At 31.3% G+C, this 20,263-nt stretch overlaps 1 protein-coding gene across 47 annotated transcripts in view; it reads left to right on the plus strand.

The window, feature by feature from the left end:
• SOX6 (SRY-box transcription factor 6) overlaps positions 1–20,263 on the plus strand; it is a 551,842-nt gene that overhangs the window by 298,590 nt on the left and 232,989 nt on the right. The window lies entirely within an intron of this gene.

Genomic DNA, 20,263 nt, shown 5'->3' on the forward strand with positions numbered 1-20,263 from the left:
GGAACATGAGGGTCTTTTAAGGGATATTCAGTAATTTGGACCTTTTTCTTGTAAGGTTGAGTATTTAGAGAATTTGAAATCAAAGGTTGGAGATGCTTTTGTGGATTGCTTCATTCCTACTCCCCACCTACTGCTTCTTTGTGGTCTCGAGTAAGGTATCACCTTACTTCCAGACAGAGCAGCTAGGCAATTTATTCCCCCCACCCTTTTTTTTGGTACCAAGGCAAAGATAACATATACTTTTAGACACTGGAGGACATTATAACTTTATTTATCTTATTCTGAGGAGTATGACTTGTCCATAACCAAATATCAGATGACTTCTTTTTGTCTTAGGTGATAGTTTTATTCATATTTGGAGTAGTCTGTGGAGATTTGATAGGTTAAATATTCTACTTCTACAGGTGGGGAAGTAATGTTACAAATATTATTTCATTTTATAATGTATCATTTATTCCATAAGAATTTGCCTGAACCCAGGGTAATAAGTTTTTATTTAAAATTATTTTTTGTTTGTTGAAGTATAATATGCATGTTGTAAAATGTGCAAACTTTTTTTAAGGTAGAAAATTTTTAACATTCAGGAATATATTTGAAAAATTTTCTACATTTTTTTATTGGTACATTATAGTTGTACATACTGATGGGATTTGTTGTCACATACATGCACAAAATACAACATAATAATATAATTTGACCAATATTACTCCCCAGTACAACTTTAGGGGTAATTCTCAATACGTTTTTATGTATGTATATACTCATGTAACCACCATCCACAGCAAGATAGAGAATAGCCTAGTATCTTGGAAGACTCCCTCATTCTCCCTCCCAATCATAACCTCCGAAAGTTAATTGCTATTCTCTCATAGATTAATTTTCTTTGTTTTTAAACTTCATATAAATTGAATTAAAGCTTTCTCGTGTCTGACATTTTTTCACCCAACAAAATGTCTCTGAGATGAATACTTGTTGAAGGTGTAGAGTTTTTTCACTGTACAAAACTCAAGGGTCAAGAATGACCTCCAGAAGGAGACTTCTGTGGGGTCTTGCTTTTTGCTTGCTGGGTGGTATTATGTTTCCAATGTCTATCATTGTAAAAATGTACAGTATTTAATAATTAAGCCTATAACCTATTTATATGATAATCTACTCTTAATTTTGTCATTATTCAATACTTTCTTGACTCATCATCATTCTTTATGCTTACATGTAATTTTTAGAATTAATTGATTAAAAAAACAAAAAACCTTGCCAGAATTTAAATTATTATTGCACTATATCTATACATCAATTTATGCAGAATTTATATCTTAAAAATATTGTGAATTACAAAGTATGAGCACAATGTACCTCCATTTATTTGAGCTTTCAAAAATTTTATTTTAGTAATTTTTATGTTTTTTATATGTATATGTATAGAAATCCTGCATATTTTATAAAACTATTATTTTTTAAATGGCATTTCTATTTTTTACAAATATATATTTTTATATTATTTTCATACCCAGTAAACCGGCTAATATACTTACTAATTCTAATAATTTATTTTAGGCTTTGAATTTATTTCCATAAATATGATCAAATTGTGAATAATAAATTTTATTTATTTTCTACTCTATATAATTTCTTAAATTAATAAACAATTTTTATAGTAGATTTTTTATGTTCAGAGTAAAACTGAGTAGAAAGAACAGAGAGTTCCCATATTCCCTCTGTGCCTCTGTATACACAGCGTCCCTCACTATCTTCATCCCCTGCCAGAGGGTTACTTTTGTTACAATCTGTGAACCTATTTGACACCATTATTAACCAAAGTCCATAGTACACATTAGGACTAGACCTTGCTGTAGTATACCGTTTGGTTTTTGACAAATGTGTCATGACAGGTATTTGCCATTGTGATATCATACACATTAGTTTTACTGTTCTAACAATCCCCTGTGTTCTACTTATTCATCTTGCCCTCTCCTCTAGCTCTTGGCCACCACTAATCTTTTTACTGTCCCCATAGTTTTGTCTTTTCTAGAATGTGATATAGTTGGAATCATACTACATAGTCTTTTCAGATCAGCTTCTTTCACTTAATAAGTTTCCTTATTAAGTTTTTTCAAGTTTAAGTTTCATTTAAGTTTCCTCTTTGTTTTTCAAGGCTTGATATCTCTTTTATTTTTAATGCTGAATAATATTCTAGTGCCTGTGCGGACCACAGTTTATTATTTATCCACTCAACCTACTGAAGACGCCTTGGTTGCCTACAAATTTGTGCAATTATAATTAAAGTTTCTATGAACATTTATGTGCAGGTTTTTGGATAGACACGTTTTCAGTTTATATGGGACAGTACCAAAGAGCATGATTTCAGTATTATATAATTCAAGAATGTTTAGTTTTGTGAGAAACTGCCAAATTGTCTTCAAAACTAGTTTTAATATCTTGCATTCCCACACATAATGAGAGTTCTTATGTTCTATATCCTTGTCAGCATTTGGTGTCAGTATTTTTTACTTTGGCCATTCTAATAAGTATGTTATGGTATCTCACTGTTATTTTGATTTCAATTTGTAATTCCCTAATGACAAAAGATGTTGAGCTTTTTCATATGCTTCCCCTCTGTGTATCATTTTTTGCTGGTGTCTATTCAGATATTTTGACATTTTTAAATTGGATTGTTTATTTTATTATTGTTGAGTTTTAAAAGTTCTTTGTATATTTTAGATAGCATTCTTTTATCAAATATGTCTTTTGCAAATAGTTTCTCCTAGTCTGAAGCTTCTTTTCTCATTTTCTTGAAAGGGTCTTGCAAAGCAGAAAATTTTAATTTTTATGAATTCCAGGTTACCAATTATTTCCTTCATGGATCATCTCTTTGATACTCTATCTAAAATGTCATCATCATTAAAGTTAACTAGGTTGTCTCCTAAGTTATCTTCAAGGAATTTAATATGTTTTTGTCCTAAATTTATGTCTATGATTCATTTTTAGTTAATTTTTGAAGGGTATCAAGTCTGTTTCTGGATTCCTTTTTTGCACGTGGATATCTAGTTGTTCCAACACCATTTGTTGAAAACTTATCTATCCTCTATTGAATTACTTTTACTTCTTTGTCAAAGATCATTTGACCATATTTATGTGGGTCTATTTTTTACTCTATTCTGCTCTATTCATCAAATTTTCCTTTTTTTTAAACCAATATTACACTGTCTTAATTACTGTCATTTTATCATAAGTCTTGAACTTGTATAGTGTCAGTCCTCTGACTTCGTTCTCCTTCGATGATAAATTGGTTATGGTGGGTCTTTTACCTCTCCATGCAAACCTTAAACTCATTTTGTTAATATTCTCAGAATAATTTGCTGAGATTTTGATTGCGACTACTTTCAGCCTATAGATCAAGTTAGAAAGAACTTATATCTTGACCACATTGAGTCTTTCAATCTATAAACATGGCATGTTTCTAATTTATTTACTCTTTGATAACTTTCATCAGAGTTTCATAGTTGTCCTCATATAGATTTTGCACATATTTCATTAGATTTATATCTAAATATTTCATTTATTGGGTGTACTAATGTAAATTGCAATGTGATTTTAATTTCAGATTCTACTTGTTCATTGCTGGTAGTAGGAAAATGATTGACATTTGGACAGAAACCTTGTGTCCTGAACTTTGTTATATTTGTTTATTAGTTGCAGGAGATTAATTTATTTAGTCAATTTATATTGTCAGTGAACAAAGACAATTTTATTTTTTTATTCCCAATCTGTATTGCCCTTATTTGCATTTATTGTCTTATTGTATTAGCTAGGACTTCCAATGTGTTATTGAAAACTGGATCTTCACTGTTTTCCTAATCTTCTTGGGAAAGATTTAAGTATCACAGCTATAATTATGATGTTAGCTGTAATTTGCAGCTTTTATTTTTTTAAGTTGAGGCAGTTCCCCTTATTCCTAATTTGCTGAATGTTTTATTCCTTTTGATTCATGAATGGACATTAACTTCTGTCAAATGATTTTTTTCTATATCTAGTAATATGATCATGTGATCTTCCTTGTTTAGCTGGTTAATGTGATGGATTATATTAATTGATTTTCGAATGTTGAACCAGCCTCGAACACCTACAATAAATTTCTTTTGGTTGTGGTATATAATTTTTTCATTTACTGTTGAATTTGATTGCTAATATTTTGTGGAGGATATTTACACCTGTGATCATGAGAGACATTGATTGATAGTTTTCTTGTATTTTCTTTGTCTGGTTTTGGTATTAGGGTAATGCTACCTTTATAGAATTAGTTAGGAAGTATTCCCTCTACTTCTAGCTACTGAAAGAGATTTTATGGAATTTTCATACTTCTCCTTAAATATTTGGTAGAATTCACCTGACCTGATGTGTTCTGCTTTTGGAAGGTTAATTATTGATTCATTTCTTTATATATATCAGACATTCAGATTGTCTACTTTCTCTTCTGCAAGTTTGGTAGATTGTGTCTGTCTTTCAAAGAATTGGTCCATTTCCTCTATGTTGTCAAATTTGTGGGCATAAAGTTGTTAATAACATTCCCTTCTTATCCTTTTACTATAAAAATGTCCTCCTCTTCATTTCTGATATTTGTAATTTATATTTTCTCTCTTTCATTTTTGGTTGGCTTGCCTGGAGGCTTATCTATTTTATTTATCTTTTCAAAGAACTAATTGTCAGTTTGTTTATTTTCTGTCTTCAATTTCATTTACTTCTCTTATAAATTTTATTATTTCTTTTCTTCTCCTACCTTGGAATTGATTTTCTCTTCTTTTTTAGTTTCCCAAAGTGGAGACTAAGATTACTGATTATTATTAAATGCTACAAATTTACCTCTAAGCACTGCTTTTGCCATGTCCCACAAATTTTGATAATTCGTATTTTTACTTGTATTTAATGAAAATGTTTTACATTTTTTAATTGGCCTATGTGTTATTCAGAAATGTGTTGCTTAATCTCTGTGTATTTTGAGATTTTTTTTCCAGCTGTATTTCTGTTATCTAAGTTTAATTTCTTGGTGGTCTAAGAGCAGAGATTTTATGATTTCTGTTCTTTTACACTTGTTAGTTGTGTTTTACAGCCAAAATATATTCTATTTTGGTGAATGTTCCATGTGAGTTTTAGAAGAATGTAATTTGCTGGTAGTCAATAGACATCGATTATATCTAGTTGACTGATGGCGGTGTTGACTTCAACTATGTCCTTACTGATTTTTCATCTGCTGTATCTGGCCACTTCTGACACAGGGGTGGTAAAATCTCCAACTATGGTAGCCGACCCTTACATTTTTCCTAGAAATTTTTGCCTAACATATTTCGGTGTTTTGTTGTTGTACATACACACTAAGGATTGTCATGTCTTTTGAAGTATTGACTCCTTTAATATTATGTAATACTCCCACCAACCCTGATAACCTCCTTTTCTCTAAAATCTGCTTTGTCTGAAATTACTGTAGCTACTAGCACTTCTTTTTTTTTTTTTTTTTTATGATGTTTGATTCATTCCATTATGATCTTCTTTAACATTGTTAAGATCTTCTTTAACATTTCTTGTAAGGCAGGTCTCTTGGCAACACATTGCCTCAATTTTCATTTGTCTGAGAAAAGTTTTTTAATTTATACAGTTCCAAAGGATAATTTCACAGGGCACAGAATTATAAGTGGATATTTTTTCTTCTCAATACTTGAAATGTTTCACTTGATAGACTTCTTACTTACATGAGGCTATAGCTTGAATGTGTTTCTCAAAGTTCACATGTTAGAAATTTAATACCCAATTCAACTGTGTTGAGGAGTGAGACTGTTTAATAAGTGATTAGGTCATGAGAATTTTGCCTTCATGAAAATATTAAATGCCATTATTGTCAGAGTTGGATTGTTATTCCAGGAGTGGTTTCCTAGTTTTTAAAAAATGAATTTGGCCTCTTTCCCTGCCTCTCTTGTGTTTGCCTTATGATGCAGTCTGTTGAGTTATGATGATGTAGCAAGAAGGCTCTTGCCCCAAGTGGCTCTGTAATCTTGGATTTCCAAGCCTACAGAACTGTGAGCCAAATAACTTCTTTTGTATATATTCTATTTATATAATAAATTATGCAATCTGTGGGTAATATGTGGGGAAAGGTGTCCTTTCTGACCTCCTGTCCCAGAACCTCTAGCTTCTTTTAAGATATTTTAATTTTGTTTTATTTTCTGAGGTTTCAATATGATAATATAATATAGGTAGATGAATTTTTCTTCTTTTTCTTTCTTTTAGTGTATCATGCTTGGTATTCTGTTGGCATTCTCTGCAGTTCCTATTGATATGTGACATCAATTTGAGAAAATCATTAGTAATATTACTTGGATATTGTTTTTCTTTGTCTTCTTAAAAAAATTTTGAAAAAATATTTTAAAAAATTCTTTCCATTTTGAAGGTCTCTGACAATATATTTTAAACTCCTAGATTCTTTTCTTGGCTATATTCAGTCTGTTAATGAGCCCACTAAAGTCATTCTTCATGTGTTACAATGATTTTTATTTCTACCATTTTTAAAATTATGTCTTAGAATTTTCATCTTTCTGTTTACATTATTCATCTGTTCCTGCATTGCCTACTTTTTCCATTAAATTCTTTTGTGTACTTTTAAAATTCCTATTCTGGTAACTCTAGATTTCTGTCACATTGGCCTCTGGTTCTGATGTGTGTTCAGTTTCTTCAAATGAAATATTTTGCCTTTGTTTGTGTCTTACAATTTTTTTCTTGAAAAACACACATACTTAGGTAAAAGGAACCATGGTAAAAAGGCCTTTAGTCATGTATTGACTAGGTGTGGGGAGAAGAGAAGTATTCAGTAGTCTCATGATTAGGTCTCAGTTTCTTGGTAAGCATGTGTCCTCACATTGTGAACCTTATTACTACTTCTCAGTTTCCCCTGCTAAGTTGGAACACAGTGGCTGGTGTGTTCAAAAATTTGGATATTTCTCTTCCCTGCGGTAAGCTGGACACTGATAAAATAGCGAGTTAGGCTCTGGTAAAATATTTTCTTCTGAGGGCAGCATTTGTTAAGAAGAACAAATACTTTGAGGTATTTCAGAATGTATCCTTTTCCCCTCCCTGCCAGAAATCTGAGGGAATTTTCTCTAATAATCACTGGTAGAGCTCATAGATGTAAAACTCATGAAAGTATAGAGGCTCTCTTATGATTGAGAGTTCATAGAGTTTTTAACTCTCAAGAGTTGTCCACATTTAACATCTAGCAATTTGTTCACTACAGTTCTGTATTTCCTCCCCAGCCTGGTTCCCATATAGGTTTTTGTTCATGGGTTTCTGCTCTGGTAAGTTGTGACTCTTTGTATCTGCCTGTCTTTTTCTCCAGTTCTGGGGACAGAAATTCTCTGTATGACTTCTCTTCTCTGATGAATCTTCTAAGAAGAGTTGTTGTTTTTCTCTTTCTTAAGCTTTTTACTTGTTAGAATAAAGTGATGACTATACTCAACCCCAAGGGCTGTATACTCCTTAAATGCTGGACTGGAAATTGGAAGTCTACTATGTATATTTTTGTTTCTTTTTCTTTTTGAATAGAAGCCTAAGTAAGAATGGATATTGTTGTGTTTCTGAACTTGTAGAAAAACATTTGGTGTTTTATAATTAATATTGTTTGCAGGAAGTATAGTCTTAGATTGCTAAGAGTTCTTTATATTTTAAAATGACAAATGGATATTTAATATTACAAAGTTTTAATCTGCAACTAATGTTATGATGGAATGATTTTTCACCTTAATGATAAAGTACATTATATCTATTGTTATTTGAATATTTAAACAATTTCACATTCTTGGGATAAATTCCTCTTGGTCCTTTTTCTATATTGTTAGATATTTTCTATATTTGGTAATATTTTATTGGGTTTTATATGTATGTTTATGATGGAGACTGGTCTATAAATTTCTTTATCATAAAATTTTTGTCAAGGTTTTGCTGTCCTCATAACTTGAGTTGGGTAGTGTTTCTTCTTTTTATATCATATGCTAGAGTTTATATTAGATTGGTATTATTTTTTCCTTAAATATTTGGAAAAATTCACTAGTGTAGCAGCTGGAGACTAAAGTCACTTAGGTGGGAAACCTTCTAATTATAAATAAAATATCTTTACTAAATATAGAACTCTTTCATTTTTTATTTTGATAATATATATTTTTCAGGAAATTTTTTAATCTAAAATTTTAAATTTATTAGCATAAAGTTTTTTCATACTAACTTATTTTGTGCATGCATGTGATACTGGGGATTGAACCTATGGCCTCATACTTGCAGGGGCTCTACTATGAGCTGTATCCTCAGCTCCTCCCACCCGTGCATCCTCACTTTTAAAAAATATTTGAGACAGGTCAAGCTATGCTGCCAAGGCTGCCCTCAAACTTGTGATTCTCTGGCCTCAGCCTCTCAAGTGGCTAGGATTTACAGGAGCCACACCTGGCTCATACTAACTGCTTAATAATGTCTGTATTGTCAGCATTAACACGGATAATTTATTTTCTCTCTTTATTACTGAGATGATGCCATTTTAAAAAGTAATGTTTTATTTATTTCTGCTTATAATCATAAAAGAATAACCGGTACTGGAATTCATCTCCTAATAAAAACAGTAAGAAATCTTGATCGACTGTATATAATAACTGTTTTAAGGAATTAGAAATCAGGAAACACAGAATATAATTTATCTGGAAGGAAAACAAAGTGCATCCTGAGAATAACTTGGCTTTCTACTTGGTGGCATTTATCAGACTCTGATGAAGTGGGAGGCAAGTGAAATATAATAGGGCAGCCTCACTTGAATTAGCAGTCAGAAAGCAGAGGTTGGAGAAATTGTAGTAGCTTATAAATTGTGTGGTGGAATCTGAGAGTGAAGGAAGCCATATAGAGAAAGATCTGCAAAGATCTCAGGAGTCCTCTTAAGTCTTTGGCTGAATGCTAAGCTGCACATAAGTAAGGTGTGACTATGAGAGGCTGGACATAGACTAACTATCTGGAAAAGGAAAACTAGTAACTGAAAATCTGTCAAAGTTCATACATTTTTGGGAGGTATTTAAGTTCTAAATTTATTATAGTAAAATGTCTCCATTGAACATTCAACATTTGATAGAGACCATGAAAGACAACATCTTTGGGGTAAGGACATTTCTTACAGTAAGTTCTATAGTAATCACAATAAAGTTTTAAAACAAACCTTCAAAGGATCAAGATGGTCTGTAAGTGAATATACAACAGAATAAAAGTTCATAACTCTTTAAAAGGAAAGAAAAATATTCTAAACACTCAGCTATATAATTTAGATATTGTCCAGTATTCACTAAAAACATCTATTTAGGAAGCAAGACAATATGATCAGTAAGCAGAGGAAAAATAAGGTCAATATAAGGAGATGCAGAAATTGTGAAGATGATGGGATTAGCAGTTGAAGACATTAAAGTGCCTATTATAAATATATTCAAGGACATAAAGGAAAATATGAACAATAATGAAGAGAAATGGGAATAATAAAAGATGAACATACAGAAATCCAAGAACTGAAATATATAATACTTAAAGAATTTAACTAGAAATAATCAATTGCAGGTTAGGAGAACTCTAAAATTAAAGATAAGGCAATAGAAACTACCCAAATAGAAGTACAGAGAAAAAGAGGCCCGAGAAAATGAACAGATTCTCAAAGTCTATCAAAACTGATGGTATACCATATGTGTAGTTGGAATGCCTGAAGAATATAAACTCCAAAATTTTGAAGAAGTGGTTGTTGAAAAATTCCAAATTTGTTAAAGAATATAAAACTTCCAGTTCCAGGAAAGATAAACAAAAACAAAAATGTATATCAAAACATATTAAAATAAAACAGGTGAAAACTAATGAAAAATAATCTTAAAAGTAACCAAAGATACATTATTTATAGTGGAACAAAGATAGAAATGATCCCTCCAATCAGTAGCAATTCAAATCAGAAGACATTACAATGATATATTTTGAAGTCCTAAAAGAAGAAAAATATCCAACTTAGGATTCTGTAATTGGCAAAAATATTCTTCAAATCTGAAGATGACATAAAGAATTTACCAGGAGAGTTTCCCTATAAGAAATTTTAAAGAAAAAAATCTCAGACTGAAGAAACAATAATAGATGATTACATAGATTTTTTTTTAAAAATGTACCAAATCTAAAGGTACGTATAAAAGACATTCATATTTTATTAATTTACTTAGAATATAATCACCTCTATAATAACAAATGAACAAATAAATCCCAATGTATTATGGGGTTGGAAGCATGTAAAAGTAATATGTATGACAACAATAACATAAAAGATGGGTGTTTTTCAGTTTCTTAAATTGTATTGGATATCATGTAGTGTTTGAGGGTAGATTCTTGTTAAGTTAAAATGTCTATTGTAAACCCTGGATCGACCATTTAAATAATGAAATAGAGTCGTAGCTAATAAACCAATAGAGGAGATAGATTAAATTCTAAACATAAAAATTAAAAGGCAGGAAAAGAGGGAAAAAGGAAACAAAGGACAGATTAAAATATAGGAAAAATAGTAAGATGGTAGACTAAACTCTGTTTACAATAAATACATTAAATATAAGTGGGCTAATTATACTAATTTAAAAAGGGAAGAGATAGCCAAATTGGTGTAACAAAGAAAGAAACAAGACCCTGTTGTCTACAAGAAACATAGTAAATACTAAGTATAAATATGTTAAAAGGTGAAGTAATTGGTAAAGGCACATACACTATGAAATGGCTTTATTATTACAAAAGTAGACTTCAAGAGAAGGAATATTGTTGGAGATTACAGAAGGACTTTTCATACTGACTAAAGAGTCAGTTCATCAAGAAGACATAACATCCCTAAGTCTCTTAGCATCTAATAATATAGGTTCAAAATATAGCAAGCAAGAAATTAACAGAATTAAATAGAAATAGACACAATTTAATTATTCTTACAGACTTCAACACTCCTTTTTCAGAATTTGATAAAACAAGTAGACAGAAAATTCATAGAATTTAGAACTGAACAAAACTATAAGTCAACTTAATTGGTGTTGATATAGGACTACATTCAAACCTCTGAAATAATTACTCTTTTCAAATGAATATGGAATATCTTCAAAATACATCATAGGTTGGGCCATAAAACAAGTCTCAATAAAGATAAAAGGATTGAAATTATGAGAAGTATATTTTCTGCCCACATGGAAACCAGTTACTAATTTGTAACTAAAGGAAATTTTTAAAATTCCCAAATACTTGACAGTTAAACCACATGCTTGTAAATAAACCATGTACCCAAAGAAGAAACAATGAGGAAAATTATAATATATTTAAGTCTAAAGCATAGTGAAAACACCACCTTGTCAAAATGTCTGGAATCCAAACAGCAAAGACAGTACTTAGAGGGAAATTTATAACTTTAAATGCTTAAATTAAACAATAATAAAGGTGTTAAGTTGACCTATAAATTCAAGGCAAATCCAATCAAAATCCCAGAAAGTTTTCTTTTTTGTGTGTATAGGCAAATGAATTTTAAAATTTATCTGAAAATGCAAAGGACCTGTTGCATAGCCAAAACATTTGAACTAGAAAAAATTTTTATTCTACCTGATTTTAAGATGTAAAAAACAGTTTGGCATAGATGTAATCGATCAATATAACAGAGGATCCAGAAATAGGTCTTACACACACAAACACACACACACACACACACACACACACACACACACACAGAGTCATTTTATTTTCAGCAGTGATACCAAGATGATGATAATGATATATCGAAGGGGAAAAGATGATCTTTTCAACAAGTGATGTTAGAACAGCTGGATATTCATATGAAGAAAATCAATGTCATTCTTTACTTCACAAAATATACAACAGAAGAAATGAAAATGGATCATTGTTGTAAAAATAAAATACAAACTGTAAAACTTCTAGAAGAAAATAGGAAAAAATCTTTATTATGTTTTAATATACAAAGATTTCATAGCAAAGACCCCAAAAACACTAGTCATAAAGAAAAAAATTGATCATTGACTAATATCACAATAAAACTATGGATCCTCAAAAGACACTTAAAAATATATAGGCATACTATAGATTATGTAAAAATATTTACAGTATGTATATTTGACAAAAAATTGTCATATGTAAAAATAATTCTTAAATATATGTATACAATATGTAATAAAATGTGTTGATAGATTAAAAGGATATAAAAATATAGTTCCTAAGATAATATGTTCTCAGCAAGTGTTATTTTCCTTCTCTGAGGATGAGAATTTATATTTGAAATGATGAATAAAAGCATAATAGAGGAATTGATATTTAATATATGACTTGTAGAATAGGAGGGTTTTTCATAAGTGTCAAGAAGTAGAAGACATTCAGGTCAGGAGGATGACATGTGCAAAGGGTGGAAGTGAAAAATGGCAAGATATGCAGAGGGAGAGTGAGACAGGCATGGTGAACTCATGTGAACAGGGAATAGAATGAAGAGTTTCCTATAGGAGAAGCACTAGGCACATATTACAGAGGGACTTTAAAACCAAATTGGATAATGTAAGCTTCTTTTAAGTTCACCTTTTAGAGATTTCCAATACATAATAAAACAGATAAAATGGATATATTATTAGTAAGAGATTATTTTATAATTTAATTTCATAACACTAAACATAGAATCATTTAGAACAATGAAGCTGTTTTGATGAGCATAAAACTTTGAAATTGGGGACTGTTGATTCAGATGTAAGTATTTGTTTTTTGCTGTTCTTTTTAATGGGCCTCAGCTTTCACTTTATTTCTGCTTTATTTTCTTTGGTGGCATCACATTCAGAAAATACTAAGTTATATAAATAAATAATCGTACATAACAATACTGTTTAGTTTACCTTGAAATTTTTACTTACCTTTCAATAAAGCAAGAGGTTTATTTTAAGGTTTATATACTATGTATTTTAATTGTAGTAGTATGAATTAATTCTTTGTTAGTTTCCAGATGGTTAAAATTTGGAACATAAGGCATTTTCACATATATTTTTTGTTATGGTTTTCATATTGTTTAGATTGTTTTTAAAACTTAATAACTTAAAGAAACCTAACTCAAACTAATAGGAATATATTGTATTACATCACCAAAAAAATAGAAATAGCATTTAGCTTTAGTCATTTTTGGATGTAAGTGTACTAACATGATGCAAAGATTTTTCTTTTCTCTCTCTCTACTCTTTTCTCTCCTTTCTGTACTTTTCTTTGTATTTTTGGCTTCAGTCATTCTTACTGCAGACAGATTCTACTTATGTACCAGTGGAATTGCATGACAATTCCAGGTCCATATGCTTATAGCCTCCAACCTGATCATGAGAGAGCTGTTCCAGATAGTTCCACCAGAAATTTCTGAGTCAAATTCCTCTTGGTGACTGAGAGGAGCTACTGAAGGCAAGCAACAGAAAACTCAGATTGACAATTCCATCAAGACATAATGGCATACAGAAATAATTCCCAAAGACAACAACAAAATAAAAAACAAATGAAGCACAAAAAGAATTTAGGACACACTATAAAACATAAAATTTATTAAATTATTATTTCCACTAATATGGTTTCTTTAAAGCAGTTAATATTGTATTTGAAGAACTAAAAATGAACAATTGTAGAACTCAAAGAGTAAAAGTAGAAAATAGAGTGTAAAGCAGATGCCATGAAAAGTAGTATTTTAGCAATATGGATAGCCATGGTTTCTAATGAGACTTTTTTATTCCATTAAAATTTTGGCACATTTGAAGCCCTCATGGTAACAAGCTACAGTGAAAAAACAAGGCCTAGGGCTGCACCAGTACTTCTATAAATAAAAATAGAACCCATCTTAGAAGGAGTTTACTTTTTGAGTTCAATGGTATTTTTAAGCAACATCTTACCTATTACTTAGTGGATGATATTCAGAAAAGGAAAACTTTTTAATTCAAACCAGGTAAAGCATTATAGAAAAAGAAAGATGGAGGAGCAAGAAAACCAGCATAATTAAACATGTACGGGAAAGATGATCTTGAACTCTACTGACTTTCATTGCAATACCTGAATTTTTAGCACCCCTCTCCAAAGAGTTAGAGTGCTTTACTCCATGTCTGAAGCAATTAATAAATATAAACAAAATAATTCATTTTCTACTATTGGATGCTGCATTATAGAGACTATAAAACTGATGTTAAATAATGATTTAAATAGTAATTTCAGTAAAGCAAGCACGCTGCAGTCAGGGCTCTGTCACCAACTTTTTTACCTTGTCAACAGGGTGGTTTTCTTAATTTGACTCTGTTTCCTCATCTCTGAAATGACAGTGTTGGTCTTATTAATAATTGAGTCTCTTCTAGCTCCAGCAGCAGGCCATTTCCCTTTTTTCTGTATAGTCATTGGTAGCAGCTGTGCTTTGATGGACATGTGAGAGGAATTTGGTTTTGAATGATCCCTCTGTTAATGTTTTAGGTGCTAGGCAGCCTCAGAAAGCAGATGAAAGGGATACCTTATATATGCTCATACAGTACAATGTGATTTCCATGAATGTATGCTAGGTACCATTTTCAGAAATTTCTCTAAAAAGTTTGGTAGATAAAAAGCGTACTGAAAGAGAATATTGGGCTTAATATGATAATGTCTGTTTGTGCATTTCTGGTAGGTTTCAAATGTGGGCTTTTTCTTCCTTATGAACATGCCAGACAGAATCTAACAGTTCTAATGACATTTCCAATACCTCTCATTGCCTTCTTCCTCTCTCTCTCTCTCTTTCTCTCTCTCTCTCTCTCTCTCTCTCTCTCTCTCTCTCTCTCTCTCTCTCTCTCTCTCACACACACACACACACACACACACACACACACACTCACAATACATTGTTTAGTGAATATTTGTAGAATTAACATTTTTCTAGAATAAATATATCTGGTTTAATGACCAAATCGTTTTAAGGCAGCATACAGAATTTTACAGGAACTAAATCTATTTCTTCACACCATCATGCATGTTTTACTCAAGCATTGAGTCATTAGCATGTTTATAATGGTTCTAATTTAGCACAACATTTTCTGAATTTTATCCTTGAGTCATTTACAAATTGTTCATATTGAATAAACAAAGGAAACAGATTGCATTTTATACTTAGTAATTTATCTGAAAGAAGAGGGGAGGGTTAATTGTTTTAAAGTTTTGGTCTGTTTGGGGAAGTGAGCCTGCTTTTTCATTGCTAGGCATAAATGCCATTTCTCTTTTTTGGAGATGCGGGGGGCTGTGGAGGAGTAAAATGAAAAATTAGGACTAGGACAAGATTGGCCACTCCCAGAGGGGAGTGTGGAGCAAAAGGGGAGCTGGCACGAGATTATCCAAAACAGTTGGTGCATTCCTTAATGATCAAGTGCTTGAGAAGTCCAGTTCTTCCTGGCAGAGCATCTGTGTTGATGTTTATATCTTTGCCCTGCTGTATGGGAAAGGCATGCTTTCTCTTGCTGCTTAGCTAAAAATAGGATGGAATATAGCATTGTATGAGATATTTTAAGATAGCAAAAACATTTAAGAGGTTAAAGGTTTGGCTTTTGGATCAAAAAAGATCACTGATATAACTTGTAGTATTCTTTACAGACTGAATTTTTTCTAGAGTTTGTTAGTGATTTGGATGCTTGGTTCGGGAAGTTATTCTAGGTTTATTTGGTGCAGTCTGAAAAACCCACTTTGCTGTCTTTTCTGTCAGCTCCCAGCATGAACAGCGGGCCTGAAAACAGCCTCTATTTATATCCCCTTGTTCTTATTTGGAAAATCAGTTGTTTCATTGTGGAGAGGGAGAGAGGAAGAAAGAGAGAGGAGGGAGAGGATAGAAAAAGAGGGAAGGAGGAGGGGTCAGGAGAGAGAAAGAGAGAGAGAGGTGGGGGGAATACACAAGCAGTCGTGTCAGGGAGTGTGCTTTGTACATTATAGTGACTTCAAAATAAAACTGGCACATTTTAGTATCTAATTATTTTTAGTGAGCTTGAGCTTGGAGGGTTTTAATTAAAATTTAAGAGTGCTCTTCAAGCTCTCCAAGCTCCAATTTTATCCCACTGTATTGTGGAGCACTTACCACTGTGAAAAAATGTACAGTAACTGGCATGTGCATCTCTATGTTTCCTAATGAAAAACATGGGATGGATGATCAGCGGGGATGTAAATATATACTGTTGGATTTAATCGTAAACCAAAGTCATAATACTTTCGATAAGTTAGCATTGTTCTTGATTACATATGAAATTTGTCACTTTTGAAATTTATGATTCCTATGAAAAATGAAAGGAATTCTTTTACCCTTTAGAGTTCATAAAGCAAAAGGAAATTTGCATATAGGGGAACCATCATTGTTTTTCATCACTGAAATATTTGTAAGATATTTTCTAAAGAGGTGTTCTATGGACTAAAATATAAAGATATTTTCTATGTCATGTTCCCAATATTTTAGCATTTCTGACTTTGAATATCACTTTGAGGTAAAAGGAAAATAAATATTTACAGGTAAATTGCTTTAAAGTACAATAAAATGTTTTCCCATTATTCTTTCTTCCTCATCTTATTTTAATTTTAATTATGAATTGTGATTTGTTTACTCTCTTTACCCTATATGAAAAAACTTTACTTTGTGCAGAATAGAGCTAATACTGCTTGAAACTTTGTTTAGGAGTAATTTGAAATTGTTCCTAAAATTTCATCATGCAGATTAGGAAATGAATATCTCACATACTCTCACTTTGCATTTCTCTTGTACCATAAAATTAATTATTACCAGGCAAAAACATTATTAAGCAATGAAAAACATTCTTGACTTATCTAGAATAAGATACTTAAGCACTTAAGAAGCAGAAGGCTTTCATTGGAATTCATTATGTGGAAGTTGTTTTTGTTTTTTGGTATTGGGAATTGAACACAGGAGCGCTTTACCACTAAGTTACATCCTCAGTCCTTTTTATTTTTTATTTTGAGATAGGGTTTTACTAAATTGCTGAGTGTCTCATTAACATGCTGAGGCTAATCTTGAACTTGCAATCTTCCTGTTCAGCCTTTGGAGTTGCTGGGATTACATGTGTGCACAACTGCATCCTTTTATGCAGGATATTTTAAAAAATATAAATTCTGAATTGTATCTTTCCTTTTTAACTTAGAAAAAGTTTCTTGAAAAAGAAAAACAAATTTTCAAAGAAAAACAAAAAACTCAAGAAACTATGCAGCCTAAAGTAATTTGTAATATATCAAATCTTTACATTTTTGCTTAAAACATAGAACTGATGTCCAGCTTAATATTTTTGAAAGTTCTGTTTTAATCCTCATTACTTATTAAAAGTGAATAGATAATTTCTTCATGAAAACAAATTCAAAGTAAAAGGAATGAATTTTGACTTGTAATGGAATGTCTTATTAGTATGGAATTATGAGTTATGTTCATCCTAATATGTATATACTATAATGAACTTTATGCTATAAGTTTGTGATTCTTTATCTCAATTTTCAAAAGGGAGTTTCCTATATTTGAATTGAAGATGACTCAAAGTCACTAAACTTTGAGTAGTCAGATTTATATAATAAAATTCACTATATATTTTTTCATTATTTTGAGGACTCTGGCACCAGCAGAGCTATGTTGATTGTTTTCAAGTTAGTCAAATAAAACATATTTGTGCATGTAACATAATCCATGAGTATCTGGGGAATGTTTAGTCCTCTTTATCCCATTTGGAATCATATATTACTAGTGTTTGGTCTAACTCTTTCCATGTATATAATACAAACTGGTCTTGTTTCTACTTCTTTGGTTTTTGTAATTAAACTAAATCATAATAGGACAAATCTGATCTGATCAATTGCCTCTTATAAAGCCAGTGTCCTATTAATATAACTGAGGGATATGACAGAAGGGGGATGAATCCTTACTTTTAATTTGCACCCTTTCCTGGGTATGAGTGTAAATTGGTATATTCCTTAAATAGCATGGGAAATTTGAAAATATAACTTTACATTTGTAAGTTTGTACCTTCATTTCAAACCAAAAACATTCATTGGGGCAGAACTGTCCTCTTTCTCTGCAGTATTTGGCAACAGTCTGTGGCTTCTGACCTGTTTTCCTTCATTTTCCTTGCTTTACATTATATCACAGAGTGCTTAGCACCAGTTGAGGTATGCTGTTAGAGGCTTGGGGGTCAGATAATTAAGGGAGAAAGCTGAGTTTTTCAAAAGACTTTGTAAAAGTTTTGAGCCTTCTTGAAATATCCTAGAATAAGATTAAATGTTGAGTTGTATATAGTGACTTTTATTGTTCTGTAGATAAAGGTAATCAGTAGTTGTTATTAAATATTCTCATGAGTATAAATGAAAATGTAGACATGCAAAGACTGCTTTAATTTTCCCCTGGGTTTCTTCTACTCAAGTAGAAACTTACGTAGCTAGATTAACTCAGCATTACAGTAAGGATTGACTTTCTAATAGAATGTAATATACTTTGAAGTTATTAGCCATTTTATTAATAAGTAGCTTTTATGAAAAGTTGTATCCACATGGTTTGATTTATATTTGAAGCATGCGTTCCTGTTGTTCATATAGTTCTATTTTTTTTTTCCCATGAAGTTTCAGCATTCTTTTCTTGGAGCTCTGAAAGATTTCAAGTCTATTTATAGAAATGAGAGACATATTTTAGTCTGTTTTATATCTCGTATGTATCTAATCCTAGTATATGTACTTTCTCTGAACTTTTGCTCATTACTAGTAATTGGGCTTTTGTCTTTCACTATTATCATATATGCTCTCAACTTGAAATTTAACCAATTTATGCTTTTGCATTTTTATCGGTAAAACCAGTTTAGTGCATGATATAATGTGTATGAAAGGGTAAAACATAGAAACAAAACTAGGTAGGATATGAAATTTAAGACTTTTTGTTGATTTTTATTATTCATAATCAATTGTTATATTAATCTCTCTCAGAAATTCAAACCTGATTTGAGAAAAAGTCATCTCTGCAGGTCTGTTTGGAATTGCTTCTTAACTCTTAAACTTAATTTTATCTTTTCTTATGATTTTAGCATAAAAACAATATAGGTAGAGACTAAACTATATACCTCGTTTCTAAATTTGAAATAAAAATAGGATACAATTTAGGCAATTAAATACTACTTGAATATATACATATGCATGTACACCCCATTGGAAGGTTGTTCAGAATGCAATTTTGAAGCACAGAGGTAGATCACTGGTTAAAACCTAAGAAAATAATAGGAAAAAATGGAAGAAAGAAAGCAGGCAGAAAGAAAGGAAGGAGGGAAGAAGTAAAGGAAGGGGCAGGGAGTCTTCATTTTATAAAATCAAGCACAGTTTTATGTAGACAAAACTTCAGCTTCTGTGATAGACAGCTAGTATGGTTGGTCTTTATCAGTCATTTCACCACACACTGATCTGGATTCCATCAGTTCATTGATTGATATGACACAGATCAATGTTAATTGTTTTTCACTGATACTTTCTAACCATGCAATGGCCTTCTCAACTCTTAAACAGGGATCACTGTTTTTTTCTAAAGCTCATCTAGTTTTTAAAGCCCTTTAGAGCCACCTTGACTTAACTGTCATTCTGAAAAAGTTAAGGAGGATTTTAGAATCTGGAGAAATTGCTAAAGAGATAGGTGTTGATATGGGAGAGAAAAGGCATTTGGAATTGGTGGTAATCATTTTAAATATAATTTTAAGAGAAATTTATCAGAATTTTGACACTGGAATGTTAAGGTTTAATGGGAGTATGCTTTGCACTAGGATTCAGTATTTAAATCTACATTCCCTTTTGGAAACAAAAAATACAAGCAAATAGTTATAAGCAGTAGGCCTATTTGCAAATCCATTGGAATAGAAAGGAAAAAAAAAAAACAAAAAAACAAAAAAAACTCCTAAGAGAAAAATTTGAAAATTTTTAGGACATTGTAAAATTAGTATTTCTGTAGCCTTTATGAATCTTTCAAAAACAAATGTAACTATTCCCTGTAAGTCTAGTATGTTATTTAGAAATGCAGTAGGGCAAATTAAATTTAAATATGTACTTTTTTAAAATAAAAATATGAATCACTTTTTGTATGACAATTTTAGCAGTTTTCATTACTAGGGGACAGAGAACATATTCACTATTTTCCCCCCTTTCTGATCTAAATGAGTATTTTACAAAAGTTGGA

Source organism: Sciurus vulgaris, assembly GCF_902686455.1.
Source record: "Sciurus vulgaris genome assembly, chromosome: 11".
In the NCBI taxonomy this organism is placed as follows: Eukaryota; Metazoa; Chordata; class Mammalia; order Rodentia; family Sciuridae; genus Sciurus; species Sciurus vulgaris.